Raw genomic sequence first — 16,055 nt, 5'->3', positions numbered from 1 at the left:
TATCCTCAGATGAAATCTGGAAATAAGCTTTCTGAGAAACTGCTCTGTGATGTGTGACTTCCACTCACAGAGTTACATCTGTATTTCGTGCATCTCTTTGCTAGCGTTATTTCTGTGGAATCTGAGAACAGATATTTCGGATCCCTTTGAAGACTATAGGGCCAAAGGAAATATCCTCCGATAAGAAAGAGAAAGAAGCTTTCTGAGAAACTTCTTTGTGTTCTGTGAAATCATCTCAAAAATTTACAGCTTTGCCCTCAAGAAGCCTTTCGCTAAGACAGTTCTTGTGGAATTGGCAAAGTGATATTTGGAAGCCCATAGAGGGCTATGGTGAAAAAGGAATTATTCTCAGATGAAATCTGGAAAGAAGCTTTCCGAGAAACTGCTGAGTGTTCTGTTAATTCAGCTCACAGAGTTACATCTGTATTTCGTGGATCTCTTTGCTAGCCTTATTTCTGTGGAATCTGAGAACAGATATTTCGGATCCCTTTGAAGACTATAGGGCCAAACGAAATATCCTCCGATAACAAAGAGAAAGAAGCTTTCTGAGAAACTTCTTCTTGTTCTGTGAAATCATCTCAAAGAGTTACAGCTTTGCCCTCAAGAAGCCTTTCGCTAATACAGTTCTTGTGTAATTGGAAAACTGATATTTGGAAGCCCATAGAGGGCTATGGTGAAAAAGGAAATATCCTCAGATGAAATCTGGAAAGAAGCTTTCTGAGAAACTGCTGAGTGTTCTGTTAATTGATCTCACAGAGTTACATCTGTATTTCGTGGATCTCTTTGCTAGCCTTATTTCTGTGGAATCTGAGAACAGATATATCAGATCCCTTTGAAGACTATGGGGCCAAAGGAAATATCCTCCTATAACAAAGAGCAAGAAGCTTTCTGAGAAACTGCTGAGTGTTCTGTTAATTCATCTCACAGAGTTACATCTGTATTTCGTGGATCTCTTTGCTAGCCTTATTTCTGTGGAATCTGAGAACAGATATTTTGGATCCCTTTTGAAGACTATAGGGCCAAAGGGAATATCCTCCTATAACAAAGAGAAAGAAGCTTTCTGAGAAACTTCTTTGTGTTCTGTGAAATCATCTCACAGAGTTACAGCTTTCCCCTCGAGAATCCTTTCGCTATGACAGTTCTTGTGGAATTGGCAAAGTGATATTTGGAAGCCCATAGAGGGCTATGGTGAAAAAGGAAATATCCTCAGATGAAATCTGGAAAGAAGCTTTCTGAGAAACTGCTGAGTGTTCTGTTAATTCATCTCACGGAGTTACATCTGTATTTCGTGGATCTCTTTGCTAGCCTTATTTCTGTGGAATCTGAGAACAGATATTTCGGATCCCTTTGAAGACTATAGGGCCAAAGGAAATATCCTCCGATAACAAAGAGAAAGAAGCTTTCTGAGAAACTTCTTTGTGTTCTGTGAAATCATCTCACAGAGTTACAGCTTTGCCCTCAAGAAGCCTTTCGCTAAGACAGTTCTTGTGGAATTGGCAAAGTGATATTTGGAAGCCCATAGAGGACTATGTTGAAAAAGGAAATATCCTCAGATGAAATCTGGAAAGAATCTTTCGGAGAATCTGCTGAGTGTTCTGTTAATTCATCTCACAGAGTTACATCTATATTTCGTGGATCTCTTTGCTAGCCTTATTTCTGTGGAATCTGAGAACAGATATTTCGGATCCCTTTGAAGACTATAGGGCCAAAGGAAATATCCTCCAATAACAAAGAGAAAGAAGCTTTCTGAGAAACTTCTTTGTGTTCTGTGAAATCATCTCACAGACTTACAGCTTTCCCCTCAAGAAGCCTTTCGCTAAGACAGTTCTTGTGGAATTGGCAAAGTGATATTTGGAAGACCATAGTGGGCTATGGTGAAAATGGAAATATCCTCAGATGAAATCTGGAAATAAGCTTTCTGAGAAACTGCTCTGTGATGTGTGACTTCCACTCACAGAGTTACATCTGTATTTCGTGCATCTCTTTGCTAGCGTTATTTCTGTGGAATCTGAGAACAGATATTTCGGATCCCTTTGAAGACTATAGGGCCAAAGGAAATATCCTGCGATAAGAAAGAGAAAGAAGCTTTCTGAGAAACTTCTTTGTGTTCTGTGAAATCATCTCAAAGATTTACAGCTTTGCCCTCAAGAAGCCTTTCGCTAAGACAGTTCTTGTGGAATTGGCAAAGTAATATTTGGAAGCCCATAGAGGGCTATGGTGAAAAAGGAATTATTCTCAGATGAAATCTGGAAAGAAGCTTTCTGAGAAACTGCTGAGTGTTCTGTTAATTCAGCTCACAGAGTTACATCTGTATTTCGTGGATCTCTTTGCTAGCCTTATTTCTGTGGAATCTGAGAACAGATATTTCGGATCCCTTTGAAGACTATAGGGCCAAAGGAAATATCCTCCGAAAACAAAGAGAAAGAAGCTTTCTGAGAAACTTCTTTGTGTTCTGTGAAATCTTCTCACAGAGTTACAGCTTTGCCCTCAAGAAGCCTTTCGCTAAGACAGTTCTAGTGGAATTGGCAAAGTGATATTTGGAAGCCCATAGAGGACTATGTTGAAAAAGGAAATATCCTCAGATGAAATCTGGAAAGAATCTTTGGGAGAATCTGCTGAGTGTTCTGTTAATTCATCTCACAGAGTTACATCTATATTTCGTGGATCTCTTTGCTAGCCTTATTTCTGTGGAATCTTAGAACAGATATTTCGGATCCCTTTGAAGACTATAGGACCAAAGGAAATATCCTCCGATAACAAAGAGAAAGAAGCTTTCTGAGAAACGTGTTTGTGTTCTCTGAAATCATGTCCCAGAGTTACAGCTTTCCCCTCAAGAAGCCTCTCGCTAAGACAGTTCTTGTGGAATTGGCAAAGTGATATTTGGAAGCCCTTAGAGGGCTAGGGTGAAAAAGGAAATATCCGCAGATGAAATCTGGAAAGAAGCTCTCTGAGAAACTGCTGAGTGTTCTGTTTATTCATCTCACAGAGTTACATCTGTATTTCGTGGATCTCTTTGATAGCCTTATATCTGTGGAATCTGAGAACAGATATTTCCGATCCCTTTGAAGACTATAGGGCCAAAGGATATATCCTCCGATAACAAAAAGAAAGAAGCTTTCTGAGAAACTTCTTTGTGTTCTGTGAAATCATCTCACAGACTTACAGCTTTCCCCTCAAGAAGCCTTTCGCTAAGACAGTTCTTGTGGAATTGGCAAAGTGATATTTGGAAGACCATAGTGGGCTATGGTGAAAATGGAAATATCCTCAGATGAAATCTGGAAATAAGCTTTCTGAGAAACTGCTCTGTGATGTGTGACTTCCACTCACAGAGTTACATCTGTATTTCGTGCATCTCTTTGCTAGCGTTATTTCTGTGGAATCTGAGAACAGATATTTAGGATCCCTTTGAAGACTATAGGGCCAAAGGAAATATCCTCCGATAAGAAAGAGAAAGAAGCTTTCTGAGAAACTTCTTTGTGTTCTGTGAAATCATCTCAAAAATTTACAGCTTTGCCCTCAAGAAGCCTTTCGCTAAGACAGTTCTTGTGGAATTGGCAAAGTGATATTTGGAAGCCCATAGAGGGCTATGGTGAAAAAGGAATTATTCTCAGATGAAATCTGGAAAGAAGCTTTCCGAGAAACTGCTGAGTGTTCTGTTAATTCAGCTCACAGAGTTACATCTGTATTTCGTGGATCTCTTTGCTAGCCTTATTTCTGTGGAATATGAGAACAGATATTTCGGATCCCTTTGAAGACTATAGGGCCAAACGAAATATCCTCCGATAACAAAGAGAAAGAAGCTTTCTGAGAAACTTCTTCTTGTTCTGTGAAATCATCTCAAAGAGTTACAGCTTTGCCCTCAAGAAGCCTTTCGCTAATACAGTTCTTGTGTAATTGGAAAACTGATATTTGGAAGCCCATAGAGGGCTATGGTGAAAAAGGAAATATCCTCAGATGAAATCTGGAAAGAAGCTTTCTGAGAAACTGCTGAGTGTTCTGTTAATTGATCTCACAGAGTTACATCTGTATTTCGTGGATCTCTTTGCTAGCCTTATTTCTGTGGAATCTGAGAACAGATATATCAGATCCCTTTGAAGACTATGGGGCCAAAGGAAATATCCTCCTATAACAAAGAGCAAGAAGCTTTCTGAGAAACTGCTGAGTGTTCTGTTAATTCATCTCACAGAGTTACATCTGTATTTCGTGGATCTCTTTGCTAGCCTTATTTCTGTGGAATCTGAGAACAGATATTTTGGATCCCTTTTGAAGACTATAGGGCCAAAGGAAATATCCTCCTATAACAAAGAGAAAGAAGCTTTCTGAGAAACTTCTTTGTGTTCTGTGAAATCATCTCACAGAGTTACAGCTTTCCCCTCGAGAATCCTTTCGCTATGACAGTTCTTGTGGAATTGGCAAAGTGATATTTGGAAGCCCATAGAGGGCTATGGTGAAAAAGGAAATATCCTCAGATGAAATCTGGAAAGAAGCTTTCTGAGAAACTGCTGAGTGTTCTGTTAATTCATCTCACGGAGTTACATCTGTATTTCGTGGATCTCTTTGCTAGCCTTATTTCTGTGGAATCTGAGAACAGATATTTCGGATCCCTTTGAAGACTATAGGGCCAAAGGAAATATCCTCCGATAACAAAGAGAAAGAAGCTTTCTGAGAAACTTCTTTGTGTTCTGTGAAATCATCTCACAGAGTTACAGCTTTGCCCTCAAGAAGCCTTTCGCTAAGACAGTTCTTGTGGAATTGGCAAAGTGATATTTGGAAGCCCATAGAGGACTATGTTGAAAAAGGAAATATCCTCAGATGAAATCTGGAAAGAATCTTTCGGAGAATCTGCTGAGTGTTCTGTTAATTCATCTCACAGAGTTACATCTATATTTCGTGGATCTCTTTGCTAGCCTTATTTCTGTGGAATCTGAGAACAGATATTTCGGATCCCTTTGAAGACTATAGGGCCAAAGGAAATATCCTCCAATAACAAAGAGAAAGAAGCTTTCTGAGAAACTTCTTTGTGTTCTGTGAAATCATCTCACAGACTTACAGCTTTCCCCTTAAGAAGCCTTTCGCTAAGACAGTTCTTGTTGAATTGGCAAAGTGATCTTTGGAAGCCCCTAGAGTGCTATGGTGAAAAAGGAAATATCCTCAGATGAAATCTGGAAAGAAGCTTTCTGAGAAACTGCTGAGTGTTCTGTTAATTCATCTCACAGAGTTACATCTATATTTCGTGGATCTCTTTGCTAGCCTTATTTCTGTGGAATCTGAGAACAGATATTTCGGATCCCTTTGAAGACTATAGGACCAAAGGAAATATCCTCCGATAACAAAGAGAAAGAAGCTTTCTGAGAAACGTCTTTGTGTTCTGTGAAATCATCTCCCAGAGTTACAGCTTTCCCCTCAAGAAGCCTCTCGCTAAGACAGTTCTTGTGGAATTGGCAAAGTGATATTTGGAAGCCCTTAGAGGGCTAGGGTGAAAAAGGAAATATCCGCAGATGAAATCTGGAAAGAAGCTCTCTGAGAAACTGCTGAGTGTTCTGTTTATTCATCTCACAGAGTTACATCTGTATTTCGTGGATCTCTTTGATAGCCTTATATCTGTGGAATCTGAGAACAGATATTTCCGATCCCTTTGAAGACTATAGGGCCAAAGGATATATCCTCCGATAACAAAAAGAAAGAAGCTTTCTGAGAAACTTCTTTGTGTTCTGTGAAATCATCTCACAGACTTACAGCTTTCCCCTCAAGAAGCCTTTCGCTAAGACAGTTCTTGTGGAATTGGCAAAGTGATATTTGGAAGACCATAGTGGGCTATGGTGAAAATGGAAATATCCTCAGATGAAATCTGGAAAGAAGCTTTCTGAGAAACTGCTCTGTGATGTGTGACTTCCACTCACAGAGTTACATCTGTATTTCGTGCATCTCTTTGCTAGCGTTATTTCTGTGGAATCTGAGAACAGATATTTCGGATCCCTTTGAAGACTATAGGGCCAAAGGAAATATCCTGCGATAAGAAAGAGAAAGAAGCTTTCTGAGAAACTTCTTTGTGTTCTGTGAAATCATCTCAAAGATTTACAGCTTTGCCCTCAAGAAGCCTTTCGCTAAGACAGTTCTTGTGGAATTGGCAAAGTGATATTTGGAAGCCCATAGAGGGCTATGGTGAAAAAGGAATTATTCTCAGATGAAATCTGGAAAGAAGCTTTCTGAGAAACTGCTGAGTGTTCTGTTAATTCAGCTCACAGAGTTACATCTGTATTTCGTGGATCTCTTTGCTAGCCTTATTTCTGTGGAATCTGAGAACAGATATATCAGATCCCTTTGAAGACTATGGGGCCAAAGGAAATATCCTCCTATAACAAAGAGCAAGAAGCTTTCTGAGAAACTGCTGAGTGTTCTGTTAATTCATCTCACAGAGTTACATCTGTATTTCGTGGATCTCTTTGCTAGCCTTATTTCTGTGGAATCTGAGAACAGATATTTTGGATCCCTTTTGAAGACTATAGGGCCAAAGGGAATATCCTCCTATAACAAAGAGAAAGAAGCTTTCTGAGAAACTTCTTTGTGTTCTGTGAAATCATCTCACAGAGTTACAGCTTTCCCCTCGAGAATCCTTTCGCTATGACAGTTCTTGTGGAATTGGCAAAGTGATATTTGGAAGCCCATAGAGGGCTATGGTGAAAAAGGAAATATCCTCAGATGAAATCTGGAAAGAACCTTTCTGAGAAACTGCTGAGTGTTCTGTTGATTCATCTCACGGAGTTACATCTGTATTTCGTGGATCTCTTTGCTAGCCTTATTTCTGTGGAATCTGACAACAGATATTTCGGATCCCTTTGAAGACTATAGGGCCAAAGGAAATATCCTCCGATAACAAAGAGAAAGAAGCTTTCTGAGAAACTTCTTTGTGTTCTGTGAAATCATCTCACAGAGTTACAGCTTTGCCCTCAAGAAGCCTTTCGCTAAGACAGTTCTTGTGGAATTGGCAAAGTGATATTTGGAAGCCCATAGAGGACTATGTTGAAAAAGGAAATATCCTCAGATGAAATCTGGAAAGAATCTTTCGGAGAATCTGCTGAGTGTTCTGTTAATTCATCTCACAGAGTTACATCTATATTTCGTGGATCTCTTTGCTAGCCTTATTTCTGTGGAATCTGAGAACAGATATTTCGGATCCCTTTGAAGACTATAGGGCCAAAGGAAATATCCTCCAATAACAAAGAGAAAGAAGCTTTCTGAGAAACTTCTTTGTGTTCTGTGAAATCATCTCACAGACTTACAGCTTTCCCCTTAAGAAGCCTTTCGCTAAGACAGTTCTTGTTGAATTGGCAAAGTGATCTTTGGAAGCCCCTAGAGTGCTATGGTGAAAAAGGAAATATCCTCAGATGAAATCTGGAAAGAAGCTTTCTGAGAAACTGCTGAGTGTTCTGTTAATTCATCTCACAGAGTTACATCTATATTTCGTGGATCTCTTTGCTAGCCTTATTTCTGTGGAATCTGAGAACAGATATTTCGGATCCCTTTGAAGACTATAGGACCAAAGGAAATATCCTCCGATAACAAAGAGAAAGAAGCTTTCTGAGAAACGTCTTTGTGTTCTGTGAAATCATCTCCCAGAGTTACAGCTTTCCCCTCAAGAAGCCTCTCGCTAAGACAGTTCTTGTGGAATTGGCAAAGTGATATTTGGAAGCCCTTAGAGGGCTAGGGTGAAAAAGGAAATATCCGCAGATGAAATCTGGAAAGAAGCTCTCTGAGAAACTGCTGAGTGTTCTGTTTATTCATCTCACAGAGTTACATCTGTATTTCGTGGATCTCTTTGATAGCCTTATATCTGTGGAATCTGAGAACAGATATTTCCGATCCCTTTGAAGACTATAGGGCCAAAGGATATATCCTCCGATAACAAAAAGAAAGAAGCTTTCTGAGAAACTTCTTTGTGTTCTGTGAAATCATCTCACAGACTTACAGCTTTCCCCTCAAGAAGCCTTTCGCTAAGACAGTTCTTGTGGAATTGGCAAAGTGATATTTGGAAGACCATAGTGGGCTATGGTGAAAATGGAAATATCCTCAGATGAAATCTGGAAAGAAGCTTTCTGAGAAACTGCTCTGTGATGTGTGACTTCCACTCACAGAGTTACATCTGTATTTCGTGCATCTCTTTGCTAGCGTTATTTCTGTGGAATCTGAGAACAGATATTTCGGATCCCTTTGAAGACTATAGGGCCAAAGGAAATATCCTGCGATAAGAAAGAGAAAGAAGCTTTCTGAGAAACTTCTTTGTGTTCTGTGAAATCATCTCAAAGATTTACAGCTTTGCCCTCAAGAAGCCTTTCGCTAAGACAGTTCTTGTGGGATTGGCAAAGTAATATTTGGAAGCCCATAGAGGGCTATGGTGAAAAAGGAATTATTCTCAGATGAAATCTGGAAAGAAGCTTTCTGAGAAACTGCTGAGTGTTCTGTTAATTCAGCTCACAGAGTTACATCTGTATTTCGTGGATCTCTTTGCTAGCCTTATTTCTGTGGAATCTGAGAACAGATATTTCGGATCCCTTTGAAGACTATAGGGCCAAAGGAAATATCCTCCGAAAACAAAGAGAAAGAAGCTTTCTGAGAAACTTCTTTGTGTTCTGTGAAATCTTCTCACAGAGTTACAGCTTTGCCCTCAAGAAGCCTTTCGCTAAGACAGTTCTAGTGGAATTGGCAAAGTGATATTTGGAAGCCCATAGAGGACTATGTTGAAAAAGGAAATATCCTCAGATGAAATCTGGAAAGAATCTTTGGGAGAATCTGCTGAGTGTTCTGTTAATTCATCTCACAGAGTTACATCTATATTTCGTGGATCTCATTGCTAGCCTTATTTCTGTGGAATCTGAGAACAGATATTTCGGATCCCTTTGAAGACTATAGGACCAAAGGAAATATCCTCCGATAACAAAGAGAAAGAAGCTTTCTGAGAAACGTCTTTGTGTTCTGTGAAATCATCTCCCAGAGTTACAGCTTTCCCCTCAAGAAGCCTCTCGCTAAGACAGTTCTTGTGGAATTGGCAAAGTGATATTTGGAAGCCCATAGAGGGCTATGGTGAAAAAGGAAATATCCGCAGATGAAATCTGGAAAGAAGCTCTCTGAGAAACTGCTGAGTGTTCTGTTTATTCATCTCACAGATTTACATCTGTATTTCGTGGATCTCTTTGATAGCCTTATATCTGTGGAATCTGAGAACAGATATTTCCGATCCCTTTGAAGACTATAGGGCCAAAGGATATATCCTCCGATAACAAAAAGAAAGAAGCTTTCTGAGAAACTTCTTTGTGTTCTGTGAAATCATCTCACAGACTTACAGCTTTCCCCTCAAGAAGCCTTTCGCTAAGACAGTTCTTGTGGAATTGGCAAAGTGATATTTGGAAGACCATAGTGGGCTATGGTGAAAATGGAAATATCCTCAGATGAAATCTGGAAATAAGCTTTCTGAGAAACTGCTCTGTGATGTGTGACTTCCACTCACAGAGTTACATCTGTATTTCGTGCAGCTCTTTGCTAGCGTTATTTCTGTGGAATCTGAGAACAGATATTTCGGATCCCTTTGAAGACTATAGGGCCAAAGGAAATATCCTGCGATAAGAAAGAGAAAGAAGCTTTCTGAGAAACTTCTTTGTGTTCTGTGAAATCATCTCAAAGATTTACAGCTTTGCCCTCAAGAAGCCTTTCGCTAAGACAGTTCTTGTGGAATTGGCAAAGTGATATTTGGAAGCCCATAGAGGGCTATGGTGAAAAAGGAATTATTCTCAGATGAAATCTGGAGAGAAGCTTTCTGAGAAACTGCTGAGTGTTCTGTTAATTCAGCTCACAAGGTTACATCTGTATGTCGTGGATCTCTTTGCTAGCCTTATTTCTGTGGAATCTGAGAACAGATATTTCGGATCCCTTTGAAGACTATAGGGCCAAAGGAAATATCCTCTGATAACAAAGAGAAAGATGCTTTCTGAGAAACTTCTTTGTGTTCTGTGAAATCATCTCACAGAGTTACAGCTTTGCCCTCAAGAAGCCTTTCGCTAAGACAGTTCTTGTGTAATTGGCAAAGTGATATTTGGAAGCCCATAGAGGACTATGTTGAAAAAGGAAATATCCTCAGATGAAATCTGGAAAGAATCTTTCGGAGAATCTGCTGAGTGTTCTGTTAATTCATCTCACAGAGTTACATCTGTATTTCTTGGATCTCTTTGCTAGCCTTATTTCTGTGGAATCTGAGAACAGATATTTCGGATCCCTTTGAAGACTATAGGGCGAAAGGAAATCTCCTCCAATAACAAAGAGAAAGAAGCTTTCTGAGAAACTTCTTTGTGTTCTGTGAAATCATCTCACAGACTTACAGCTTTCCCCTTAAGAAGCCTTTCTCTAAGACAGTTCTTGTTGAATTTGCAAAGTGATCTTTGGAATCCCCTAGAGGGCTATGGTGAAAAAGGAAATATCCTCAGATGAAATCTGGAAAGAAGCTTTCTGAGAAACTGCTGAGTGTTCTGTTAATTCATCTCACAGAGTTACATCTATATTTCGTGTATCTCTTTGCTAGCCTTATTTCTGTGGAATCTGAGAACAGATATTTCGGATCCCTTTGAAGACTATAGGACCAAAGGAAATATCCTCGGATAACAAAGAGAAAGAAGCTTTCTGAGAAACGTCTTTGTGTTCTGTGAAATCATCTCCCAGAGTTACAGCTTTCCCCTCAAGAAGCCTCTCGCTAAGACAGTTCTTGTGGAATTGGCAAAGTGATATTTGGAAGCCCTTAGAGGGCTAGGGTGAAAAAGGAAATATCCGCAGATGAAATCTGGAAAGAAGCTCTCTGAGAAACTGCTGAGTGTTCTGTTTATTCATCTCACAGAGTTACATCTGTATTTCGTGGATCTCTTTGATAGCCTTATATCTGTGGAATCTGAGAACAGATATTTCCGATCCCTTTGAAGACTATAGGGCCAAAGGATATATCCTCCGATAACAAAAAGAAAGAAGCTTTCTGAGAAACTTCTTTGTGTTCTGTGAAATCATCTCACAGACTTACAGCTTTCCCCTCAAGAAGCCTTTCACTAAGACAGTTCTTGTGGAATTGGCAAAGTGATATTTGGAAGACCATAGTGGGCTATGGTGAAAATGGAAATATCCTCAGATGAAATCTGGAAATAAGCTTTCTGAGAAACTGCTCTGTGATGTGTGACTTCCACTCACAGAGTTACATCTGTATTTCGTGCATCTCTTTGCTAGCGTTATTTCTGTGGAATCTGAGAACAGATATTTCGGATCCCTTTGAAGACTATAGGGCCAAAGGAAATATCCTGCGATAAGAAAGAGAAAGAAGCTTTCTGAGAAACTTCTTTGTGTTCTGTGAAATCATCTCAAAGATTTACAGCTTTGCCCTCAAGAAGCCTTTCGCTAAGACAGTTCTTGTGGAATTGGCAAAGTGATATTTGGAAGCCCATAGAGGGCTATGGTGAAAAAGGAATTATTCTCAGATGAAATCTGGAAAGAAGCTTTCTGAGAAACTGCTGAGTGTTCTGTTAATTCAGCTCACAGAGTTACATCTGTATTTCGTGGATCTCTTTGCTAGCCTTATTTCTGTGGAATCTGAGAACAGATATTTCGGATCCCTTTGAAGACTATAGGGCCAAAGGAAATATCCTCCGATAACAAAGAGAAAGAAGCTTTCTGAGAAACTTCTTTGTGTTCTGTGAAATCATCTCACAAAGTTACAGCTTTGCCCTCAAGAAGCCTTTCGCTAAGACAGTTCTTGTGGAATTGGCAAAGTGATATTTGGAAGCTCATAGAGGACTATGTTGAAAAAGAAAATATCCTCAGATGAAATCTGGAAAGAATCTTTGGGAGAATCTGCTGAGTGTTCTGTTAATTCATCTCACAGAGTTACATCTGTATTTCGTGGATCTCTTTGCTAGCCTTATTTCTGTGGAATCTGAGAACAGATATTTCGGATCCCTTTGAAGACTATAGGGCCAAAGGAAATATCCTCCAATAACAAAGAGAAAGCAGCTTTCTGAGAAACTTCTTTGTGTTCTGTGAAATCATCTCACAGACTTACAGCTTTCCACTTAAGAAGCCTTTCGCTAAGACAGTTCTTGTTGAATTTGCAAAGTGATCTTTGGAATCCCCTAGAGGGCTATGGTGAAAAAGGAAATATCCTCAGATGAAATCTGGAAAGAAGCTTTCTGAGAAACTGCTGAGTGTTCTGTTAATTCATCTCACAGAGTTACATCTATATTTCGTGGATCTCTTTGCTAGCCTTATTTCTGTGGAATCTGAGAACAGATATTTCGGATCCCTTTGAAGACTATAGGACCAAAGGAAATATCCTCCGATAACAAAGAGAAAGAAGCTTTCTGAGAAACGTGTTTGTGTTCTCTGAAATCATCTCCCAGAGTTACAGCTTTCCCCTCAAGAAGCCTCTCGCTAAGACAGTTCTTGTGGAATTGGCAAAGTGATATTTGGAAATCCTTAGAGGGCTAGGGTGAAAAAGGAAATATCCGCAGATGAAATCTGGAAAGAAGCTCTCTGAGAAACTGCTGAGTGTTCTGTTTATTCATCTCACAGAGTTACATCTGTATTTCGTGGATCTCTTTGATAGCCTTATATCTGTGGAATCTGAGAACAGATATTTCCGATCCCTTTGAAGACTATAGGGCCAAAGGATATATCCTCCGATAACAAAAAGAAAGAAGCTTTCTGAGAAACTTCTTTGTGTTCTGTGAAATCATCTCACAGACTTACAGCTTTCCCCTCAAGAAGCCTTTCGCTAAGACAGTTCTTGTGGAATTGGCAAAGTGATATCTGGAAGACCATAGTGGGCTATGGTGAAAATGGAAATATCCTCAGATGAAATCTGGAAATAAGCTTTCTGAGAAACTGCTCTGTGATGTGTGACTTCCACTCACAGAGTTACATCTGTATTTCGTGCATCTCTTTGCTAGCGTTATTTCTGTGGAATCTGAGAACAGATATTTCGGATCCCTTTGAAGACTATAGGGCCAAAGGAAATATCCTCCGATAAGAAAGAGAAAGAAGCTTTCTGAGAAACTTCTTTGTGTTCTGTGAAATCATCTCACAGAGTTACAGCTTTGCCCTCAAGAAGCCTTTCGCTAAGACAGTTCTTGTGGAATTGGCAAAGTGATATTTGGAAGCCCATAGAGGGCTATGGTGAAAAAGGAATTATTCTCAGATGAAATCTGGAAAGAAGCTTTCCGAGAAACTGCTGAGTGTTCTGTTAATTCAGCTCACAGAGTTACATCTGTATTTCGTGGATCTCTTTGCTAGCCTTATTTCTGTGGAATCTGAGAACAGATATTTCGGATCCCTTTGAAGACTATAGGGCCAAACGAAATATCCTCCGATAACAAAGAGAAAGAAGCTTTCTGAGAAACTTCTTCTTGTTCTGTGAAATCATCTCAAAGAGTTACAGCTTTGCCCTCAAGAAGCCTTTCGCTAATACAGTTCTTGTGTAATTGGAAAACTGATATTTGGAAGCTCATAGAGGGCTATGGTGAAAAAGGAAATATCCTCAGATGAAATCTGGAAAGAAGCTTTCTGAGAAACTGCTGAGTGTTCTGTTAATTGATCTCACAGAGTTACATCTGTATTTCGTGGATCTCTTTGCTAGCCTTATTTCTGTGGAATCTGAGAACAGATATATCAGATCCCTTTGAAGACTATGGGGGCAAAGGAAATATCCTCCTAAAACAAAGAGCAAGAAGCTTTCTGAGAAACTGCTGAGTGTTCTGTTAATTCATCTCACAGAGTTACATCTGTATTTCGTGGATCTCTTTGCTAGCCTTATTTCTGTGGAATCTGAGAACAGATATTTTGGATCCCTTTTGAAGACTATAGGGCCAAAGGAAATATCCTCCTATAACAAAGAGAAAGAAGCTTTCTGAGAAACTTCTTTGTGTTCTGTGAAATCATCTCACAGAGTTACAGCTTTCCCCTCGAGAATCCTTTCGCTATGACAGTTCTTGTGGAATTGGCAAAGTGATATTTGGAAGCCCATAGAGGGCTATGGTGAAAAAGGAAATATCCTCAGATGAAATCTGGAAAGAAGCTTTCTGAGAAACTGCTGAGTGTTCTGTTAATTCATCTCACGGAGTTACATCTGTATTTCGTGGATCTCTTTGCTAGCCTTATTTCTGTGGAATCTGAGAACAGATATTTCGGATCCCTTTGAAGACTATAGGGCCAAAGGAAATATCCTCCGATAACAAAGAGAAAGAAGCTTTCTGAGAAACTTCTTTGTGTTCTGTGAAATCATCTCACAGAGTTACAGCTTTGCCCTCAAGAAGCCTTTCGCTAAGACAGTTCTTGTGGAATTGGCAAAGTGATATTTGGAAGCCCATAGAGGACTATGTTGAAAAAGGAAATATCCTCAGATGAAATCTGGAAAGAATCTTTCGGAGAATCTGCTGAGTGTTCTGTTAATTCATCTCACAGAGTTACATCTATATTTCGTGGATCTCTTTGCTAGCCTTATTTCTGTGGAATCTGAGAACAGATATTTCGGATCCCTTTGAAGACTATAGGGCCAAAGGAAATATCCTCCAATAACAAAGAGAAAGAAGCTTTCTGAGAAACTTCTTTGTGTTCTGTGAAATCATCTCACAGACTTACAGCTTTCCCCTTAAGAAGCCTTTCGCTAAGACAGTTCTTGTTGAATTGGCAAAGTGATCTTTGGAAGCCCCTAGAGTGCTATGGTGAAAAAGGAAATATCCTCAGATGAAATCTGGAAAGAAGCTTTCTGAGAAACTGCTGAGTGTTCTGTTAATTCATCTCACAGAGTTACATCTATATTTCGTGGATCTCTTTGCTAGCCTTATTTCTGTGGAATCTGAGAACAGATATTTCGGATCCCTTTGAAGACTATAGGACCAAAGGAAATATCCTCCGATAACAAAGAGAAAGAAGCTTTCTGAGAAACGTCTTTGTGTTCTGTGAAATCATCTCACAGACTTACAGCTTTCCCCTTAAGAAGCCTTTCTCTAAGACAGTTCTTGTTGAATTTGCAAAGTGATCTTTGGAATCCCCTAGAGGGCTATGGTGAAAAAGGAAATATCCTCAGATGAAATCTGGAAAGAAGCTTTCTGAGAAACTGCTGAGTGTTCTGTTAATTCATCTCACAGAGTTACATCTATATTTCGTGTATCTCTTTGCTAGCCTTATTTCTGTGGAATCTGAGAACAGATATTTCGGATCCCTTTGAAGACTATAGGACCAAAGGAAATATCCTCCGATAACAAAGAGAAAGAAGCTTTCTGAGAAACGTCTTTGTGTTCTGTGAAATCATCTCCCAGAGTTACAGCTTTCCCCTCAAGAAGCCTCTCGCTAAGACAGTTCTTGTGGAATTGGCAAAGTGATATTTGGAAGCCCTTAGAGGGCTAGGGTGAAAAAGGAAATATCCGCAGATGAAATCTGGAAAGAAGCTCTCTGAGAAACTGCTGAGTGTTCTGTTTATTCATCTCACAGAGTTACATCTGTATTTCGTGGATCTCTTTGATAGCCTTATATCTGTGGAATCTGAGAACAGATATTTCCGATCCCTTTGAAGACTATAGGGCCAAAGGATATATCCTCCGATAACAAAAAGAAAGAAGCTTTCTGAGAAACTTCTTTGTGTTCTGTGAAATCATCTCACAGACTTACAGCTTTCCCCTCAAGAAGCCTTTCACTAAGACAGTTCTTGTGGAATTGGCAAAGTGATATTTGGAAGACCATAGTGGGCTATGGTGAAAATGGAAATATCCTCAGATGAAATCTGGAAATAAGCTTTCTGAGAAACTGCTCTGTGATGTGTGACTTCCACTCACAGAGTTACATCTGTATTTCGTGCATCTCTTTGCTAGCGTTATTTCTGTGGAATCTGAGAACAGATATTTCGGATCCCTTTGAAGACTATAGGGCCAAAGGAAATATCCTGCGATAAGAAAGAGAAAGAAGCTTTCTGAGAAACTTCTTTGTGTTCTGTGAAATCATCTCAAAGATTTACAGCTTTGCCCTCAAGAAGCCTTTCGCTA

Source organism: Macaca mulatta, chromosome 7 (assembly GCF_049350105.2).
Source record: "Macaca mulatta isolate MMU2019108-1 chromosome 7, T2T-MMU8v2.0, whole genome shotgun sequence".
Lineage (NCBI taxonomy): Eukaryota > Metazoa > Chordata > Mammalia > Primates > Cercopithecidae > Macaca > Macaca mulatta.
This window is presented reverse-complemented; position numbering follows the sequence as displayed.